This window comes from Tauraco erythrolophus, chromosome 16 (assembly GCF_009769465.1).
Source record: "Tauraco erythrolophus isolate bTauEry1 chromosome 16, bTauEry1.pri, whole genome shotgun sequence".
Classification (NCBI taxonomy): domain Eukaryota; kingdom Metazoa; phylum Chordata; class Aves; order Musophagiformes; family Musophagidae; genus Tauraco; species Tauraco erythrolophus.
Window position 1 is genome coordinate 5447989 of NC_141480.1, and position 7857 is coordinate 5455845.

Below are 7857 nucleotides of genomic sequence, written 5' to 3' on the forward strand. Positions count from 1 at the left end.
TCCAATCGAGAGCTCTGTGGTGATCCCCTTTTTGCTACAAGCCCTGGTCATTCCCATGCAGGAGAGGCGAAATGCTTGGAACTTGAATTCAGTAAGTTCCTCAGCAGATCAGAGCTGTTGGCTTGAATCTCTGTCCTCCTGAGAGGATTCAGGATGAGAGAGGGAGAGAAAAGGGACTTCACCCCAAGCTTGCTCAGGATAGAGCTTGAGAAATGCTCCCTCAGGACAGAAGAGGCATCAGAGTGAGCGAGGGGTAGCAGCAGGAGCCAAAGTGAACTGGAGGAGGATGGAAAAGGAAGGGAGTTGGAGAGAACAGAGAATGTGGGAGCTGAAGAAGAGATTAAAGAGCAAAGAAAAGAGAAATGAGGAAGAGGGAGAAGGCAGACACCTGCACTATTTTTGGAGCCTGAAGTTAGTCAGTCCTAGATCTATACTTAGGCACCAAATAAATGTTTCAAAAAGATCCTGAGCACTCATCGACTTCACTAGAGACACAGAGTCCTCAGCACCTCTGAAAAGGAGGCCAGGCAAACTCAGAGTGTGAAGCCCAGTTTCAAGCTCCCCATATTTCAGCTCTCTGGGTTTCGTTCTAGGCTCCATCTTGATTTTGTGGCTTACAATCAGCTTTAAATGTTTCTTCTGCTGAGTAAAGTTCTTTGTTCCTGAATTTTGTCCTGAGAGCTTTAAAGCACCTCCAGCTGCCTCCAAAATTCCCCCTAGAATCTACTCCACTTTCAACTGGAGGCAGCATTAAAGGACGTGGACCGGGAAAAGGACAGTGCGTGCTGACTCCCAGGTCAGCAAATACATCATCCACAGCAAGGGACCCTTCTGTGACCTGACAATTTGCTTCTAAATTTGATTTTACTTGGTGCAAGAGAGGATGGAAAAGAGATGAAGGAAGGGAAGAGTCCTAGAGCCAACCTCTGCTCCACCGAGCAGCTACAAAACAGCTCCCAGGACTCCATCTCTCCCTCCTGAGCATAACCTCTGTCTGCTGGAAAAGCAAGATCCGCACCCCGCGGCCTGCTGAGCTGGCACCGACCTCCCACGTAGGAAGGCAGAGGGCCGTGGGCTGCCGCTGCCTGCTGGCCGCTACGCCTCGTCCTGCCGGCTGGTGCTCAGCCACAGGCACGCAGCAGATATGCCTTATTTTCCAATATATTTCTCTGCCCTGTTCTTCACCCTGTTCCAGCTGGTTTTCTGCCTCTTCACCACCCCACCCAACTTCAAGAGCTGCCCCATGGATTCGGCTTAAAAACTTGAGTTTGCGTTTCTCCCTCCCGTACATCGGTAAACGTGCCGTGACCCAAGACAGCTCAGCTTTAGCCACGCGCAGAATATGTTGTATTTACTCCTGCAAAGGCACCTCTCCGCCTGGCACAACCCACCTACACCCCCAAGCTCAGGCTGCTGCAACTTGCCAACTCAGAGCAACCTCGGGCAGCCGAGGATGAGAAGGGCAGTGTGCCTGTGAGCCACGCAGGGCGTGAAGCCCTGCAAGAGGCCGGGAGCTGGGTCCCAGCACCGTGGGAGATCAGGCTTTACCAGCAAAACGTGGGTGACTTCATCCTTCAAAGGAGGGATCGTTTGCCGGGAGCCAGCGGTTCTGTTGCTGCCTCTTATCTCCTTCTGGGAGGCTCACGTGGGCTGGGAGCACGGGCTGCCTCTGGGATTTGCCATCCAACAAAAAGGAACCAAAACGTCAAAACCAACAAGTTCCTGCCTTGATTGAAAAATAAAATAGACATCGGGGATTTTAGTTCAGTTTAAACACCGTAACATCTGAATGTCATCCCAGCCAGAATGGAAGTTGAAGTATCTAGTTCTAATGAACGTGCAGATGTGCCCGTTAACAAGGCTGCGAGAGCAAGTTAATTGCTGCTTTTTGTACACAGCTCAGGCTCCATGTAGTAAATGGGCAAGAGTGCCAAATCCCATTTGTTACCTCTAACACGCTCTACGTTACATCTTGTTTCTATGGCGATAATCCCAAGAAGGATTGCATGTCCATATAGATCAAGGAATAAATCTCATGGACATACAGCTGTCTAGATCGGGAAAAGAAAAAGTCAAAACAGCTGTGAACTTATAGGACACATCCTGGCTTCGGCGTAAAACAGAACTCAGGAACTCAGTAAAAATTTATACAGTGCAATCCCTCACTGTCAATGCCATTTTTATTATCAAATAGAAACGTATCTAAACAGGATATTGCCTGAGCTTTTGCATCACATTACATGAGAAATCTTGCTGAAATGCATAGTAATGCTTCTTAAGAAAAAGTTACTATTTTTTTTTTAAACTGAATAAAACCAGCTGTACAACTATCACTGAGATATCCATCTTGGGTACTGTTAAGAAATTAAATTTGACTTTTTATTATGAAGTTCCTAATCTAATCTCGAGTTTTCAGGCAAAGCTTGTGTTACATCTGAGCTGACACCTGGTTGCCACCTTACTTGCCACCGAAGAAGACCTGAAGGTTTTAACTTCATATGCCTTTTTGCTCACTGTTGACTGATACTGTTATGTTCACAGCAGGATGAAGGCCAACTGTTCAGAGACTAAAAACCTCTTGCACTATGTATTTGGCAGACATGAATTTCGGACAGGGACTTCTCTGCTCACAATACCGCCTTTTTCTGTTCATGCAGTTTCCAAAAGACTCTTTTCAAAAGCATTAAATAGAAACGAGATCTTGCTTTGAGACAGCCCAAATATGTGACTGCCTGCAGTAGGCAGAAGACGAGTTTATGCTGTCAGTCACTCGCAGAATACAGAAACAACAAGGGAAGCACTGAGAGAGGAAAACAAACAAGCCAACAACCTCAAAGAGACCAGTCTTATTGTGCTGACCGTGGTTTGGATGATGGAAAAGGTAGGCGGGTGTAGACAAAGCCAGACCCTTCTCAGAAGAGCACAGTGACAGGATGAGAGGCAACAGCCCCAGGTCGCAGAAGGGAAATTCCAGTTGAACAGAAGATAAAATCCCTCTTTGAGCACCGTGTGAAATTGGAAGAGAGACCTGGAAAATATGTTCAATTTCCAGGAAGATTTTCCAAACTCAACTGGACAAGGCCTGGAGCAAATTCAGCAAACTTTGATGTTAGTCCTTCAAGCAGGAGCTTGGACTAATGACCATAAGAGGTCTCTTCTGATGAACTCTTCTGTGATTCTAACACACATCTTTCTCAAACTGTTGCAGTATTGCCCCAGTTCTGGGCTCTTTAATATAAACCACAGCAAGTAAAATCGAGTCCAGATCATTAGGTATTTGTGAAGAAGTCTGTGTTGGGTGTTAAAACCTTTTTCCACTTTTCCCAGAAACAACAGCTCACATGTCGTAAAAATGGCCCGAAACCTCATCTGAAGACCACCTGGACTTAACCTGAAGTCAATAAGATTTAAGCATGTGGAAATTCAGCAGGTAAATGCTTGCCTGAACTTTAGTCCAATTCAACATACAATTTTTTGCTTTTCTTCTCATTTCAGAAGAGAATCAGATGCCAATTTCAACCAAAATATGCAGGATGATACAGAGATCTCAAAAGCGTCTGAGTTCCTTCACGTGCCGTAAAGCTGAGTAGTTGGGTAGAGGAGAAAGATCCAAATTAGTGACCTTTTTGAGAAGAGAGCAACAACGTGAGCTCACCTGTTGCTGGACTCAAGAGGACTCGTATAGAGGTGAGAGACCTTACGAATACACCAGCTGAAGGAACAGCATCCCCCAACATTGCTCAGTACAGGGAAATCTAACCACGCAAGAAAAAGCCAAACCCCCAAGTTTCACAAGTTCTGCTGCTTTTACGCAAACTTACTAAGACTTAGAAATTTCCAGCAGTAAATGTACTGGAGGGCTGGTGCCTTGACTTTGGGAAGACGTAACTGCTGTACACTGGTCCTTCATGCTTGCTGGTCCAGAAGGGGCAGAGATGCTTTGCTAACAGCACACAGGCTCTGGTGGCACTGACAAGGGTAAAATATAATGTGGTCCAGGAAGGACTGCTTTGATTAATGGTGCTCTGGAGGGAGTGCTGCTGGTGGGGGGATCTTAGAAGAGCAGTCTTCCACACTCTGCCATGCAAAATGACTGATGATACAGGTGGCTGTACACATATGGCATTTAAACCATCCCTGTGCTCTGAAGGACTGAGAGCTGGAGATGTGAAAATGTCTCTGCAACCATTAGAAAAAAAAAAGAAAAAAGAAAAAAGAAAATGCAAGGGGAGACTGCCTCTGGGACGGGTTTCCATTACATAGTACCTTCCATGTGGGAGAAGACAGGGCATGTGTCTCCTTCCTTGCCTACAGAAAACGAAGGTTGCAAAATGGAAAAAAGCAGGTTAGACTCAGCACTGACAGCTGCACAAAGGCAACACAAAAGGCTACTGAGCTGGTACCATAGCATTTTGCTTTTATTTTACCAAAATGCTAAGACCACCGGCAGTGGCGCACTGCAATCAATAACCCCAGCTCCATGCAGGTGCTGAGCAAGAAGGCACAAGAAAGGTCCCTCCTCACTTGCTGGGGCACTCTGCAATAAGGCGTCTTGGTGACCCTCTATCCCCAGGTACAAGGAGGGCAATGGTGTCCTGGTGTCACACTGGATCATAGTGGGCTCCTCAACATTCTCCCCGACGTTGAGGTTGTGCATTCAGCCAAGGACCCTCTGTGAAATGCAACAGCTCAGGCAACAACTTGTTCGACTGTGGCTTTTTTTGGATGATAAAGTCGGATTTGTTGGAAGTGAGCCCATTGCCACTGCTCAGGAAACGCACTTCTGGGGTGTTACAGTAATAACTGGAACAGGGAATCTTCTGTATTTATTTCTACCTCTACCCTGTTTTGCTGTTCTTCTGTTTCATCATTCATCATTCTTAGCTTTTATTGGCTATTACAAAGCGCCTTTTCTTTACATTCTTTTAATATATTTCATATGTTCGTAAGATTGGAAAAGAAGTTAAAAAATAACAGCAATATACTGCTTTTTAATCGTTTTCCACTGGCCGGGACAGCTCAGTATTCCAACACAGTGATGAAAACAGGCAATCCATGACACTTCTCACTATAAATTATGCTGCTCACACAGAAATATTTAAGGACTTGATTCCCTGAGCCAAAGCATAGAACCAAACGATCACCAATGACTGGGAGAAAACCCACCCATAAACTCTGCACCTATTTACATTGGCAAGTGCCTTAAAACCTCTGGAAAACCAGTGTCCAAACCTGGAAAACTGAGTAGGGCATGGCTTAAAGAAAGGATTGCCTAACCATGGACGTAACATGGGCCCACCAATCTGCAGCAACAGTTTCGATGTGCTAGAGGACGGCTAACAGGCTGCCAGCTCTGCCTTCCTGGTGCCAGCCAGGTGATGTGTGGCAGAGCCACGAAGGTAAATACCCCACCAGCATTCCCTGACTCCATCGCCTGCTGTTAGAAATGTCCCCATGGCAAGAATTGTCAATGCTTATGTGGTCACAAAACGTTCAGGAAACATTTAATGTGTTTTTCAGCAGCTTTGATGTGATAAGTGTTTTATCCTTTTATCAAAAACTTTATCGCAGTGTTTACTTTTGATCTTCATTTCATCTCTGCCTTCCATCTGCTCTGCCTCTCAAGGGGAAACAAGAGCTGATACCACGTGACAAACAGAGCAGGGCTGCAGACTTGATCTTCCCACCCACTTAACTTTCAGATTAACAACATAAATAAAACCCTTCCCACTTGAGGGATGAAAGGCACAAGCTTTTGACAATCTCCCACCAGCATTACAGGAGCTAGAGAGGACGGTGAGGGAAGGTGCGGAGGCTGGGGTGTCCATCTGCACCATGGAGGAGGCTCCTGTTCCACTTGTTATCCTGACCGTGACAACGAGCTACTCCTTGCAAGAACTCAGTGCTCATTGAGCATAAGCAGGGGATAAATCAAGGGTACAGGAGACTTGAGGTCAAGCATAACTTGGCAAGGCACAGGCTTTAACAAATAAACCTCATCTTGAGTGAGCTGAACTGATTCTTACTCCCGTCTGGGAACAGAGGTGAGAGATATCTCCCATCCCTTCTCAATCCTGCAGAATTGATCCAACTTTCGCCAAAACCAGACAGTTCAAGGAAGGGAAGATGGTTCACAGTAAAACATTTTGGAAAAACATCTTGGAGAATTCTTGGCCAGCTTTACTAACCAAACCTATTATCCAACCATCCCTAATCTCTCTATGTGACACTGGAAGAGCTTTGCTGAGGATCTTGCTCTAAACGCATCAGGAACGCTATTTCTCTTAAGATGAAATAGCAGGAAAAGAGAAAGAATCACAAGTAACCAGGATCTTCTCTAGACGGATGCTGGCCCAAACGATCTAATGGACTTCACAGGCCTGCAGCTCAGAGCAGGCATACAGATCTCTTCTTCAGTATTTGGTTGCAATACCACCAAAACCAAGGCCCTGTTTGTTCTAATTCACATACAGGTGAATCCTGCCCCAAATAAAAGTCACTGGACAAATAGTAGTATAGGAAACTGGAGCCAAAGGTGATCTACTCAATGCCACAGGTGGGAGAAGAACCAACTCCTGGTCCTACTCATCAGGCTTTGGGGTCCAAGCTACAGCCAGATTTACCATCTCGGTAGCCTGGAAGAAAACTTTGTCTCCTAAACTGAGACTCCAGTAGGTAACGACTGAAGAAGCAGAAACAATCGCACTGTGGAGCAGGTTGAAGTGAAGGTGAGTTTCAGACCCTTGCCACTGACGGCTTCGCAGACAGCCTGAACACACGAACTAGAGCGAGAAGGGCTTAGCTGTTCATGGATGTATGATGTGGCAGGAAGACACTTTTATCAGTGATGCTTCTCATCTCTGCCACATGCTCACTGTGGGTCAGGATACGGCATGAGTCCTTCAGCTGCTCCCCATAACGTGCTCGCTTTGTGCCCCATCCCCTGGGGAACAAACCCTGGTCCATCTTCTCAGCCAGGACAGCACGAGATGCAGTCAGGGCTCATCTGCCTTGGTATCTGCCCACCGCTGTCATACCAGCCCTACAGCAGAAACCTTAGTAACAGATGCTTATTTTTCTTACAGTAATTAATTACTTACAGTAATCTTCCCGCTATTCATCTTTGCAGACAAAAAAAAAAAATTTGGAAGATAATCATAATGAGTTAAAATTCAGATTTTTCTCTATTTCTTTTGTAGGAAGGGAAGCAGAGGAAAAGAGCAGAGGGAGAATTCTAATGTTTCAGAAAACAAAAGGAAAACCACTACAAAGTAATTGCTTCCAGTTGTCGAGGCCATGGTTATAAACAGCTTTTCAGCAAGAGTACCTGGCATTAACAAACTCATAATGTGTTTGATGCTGATGTAATTAAGGAAACTAGTAGCAGATGTAACTTTCTTTTCACCTTTTCACCAGACCATAAAACATTCAATTTACAGCCAATGAAGTTGTGAGATTTCAGAAAACTCAACGTGTCAATCCCAATACTGTTGGAAATGGTTAAATGAGCAATATAATGAAGCTGCACAACTTAGAAACACAAAAGGATCACAGGGGAAAAGAATGGTGGAACGGGAAAGGTGGGAGAAAAGACTTTACAATGTTCTCCAACTCAGTAACAATGATCACACCTGGATGCGGGCTGGTTCTCTCCCCTTTCCTACCCATTCCTAGCATCAGCTGAGGCACTTACTGAGATTCACAGGAATAAGACTGCAAGAGCAGCAAGTGAATTCTAGGAGTTTGGGTATCTAATCAGAACGAGATGACAATTCTATTTCGTTTGATCCCACCTGGTTCTCATCCCTTACTCATGTCCCCTCCCAGATCACTTTCCTAAAGAACTCTCCCTCACAG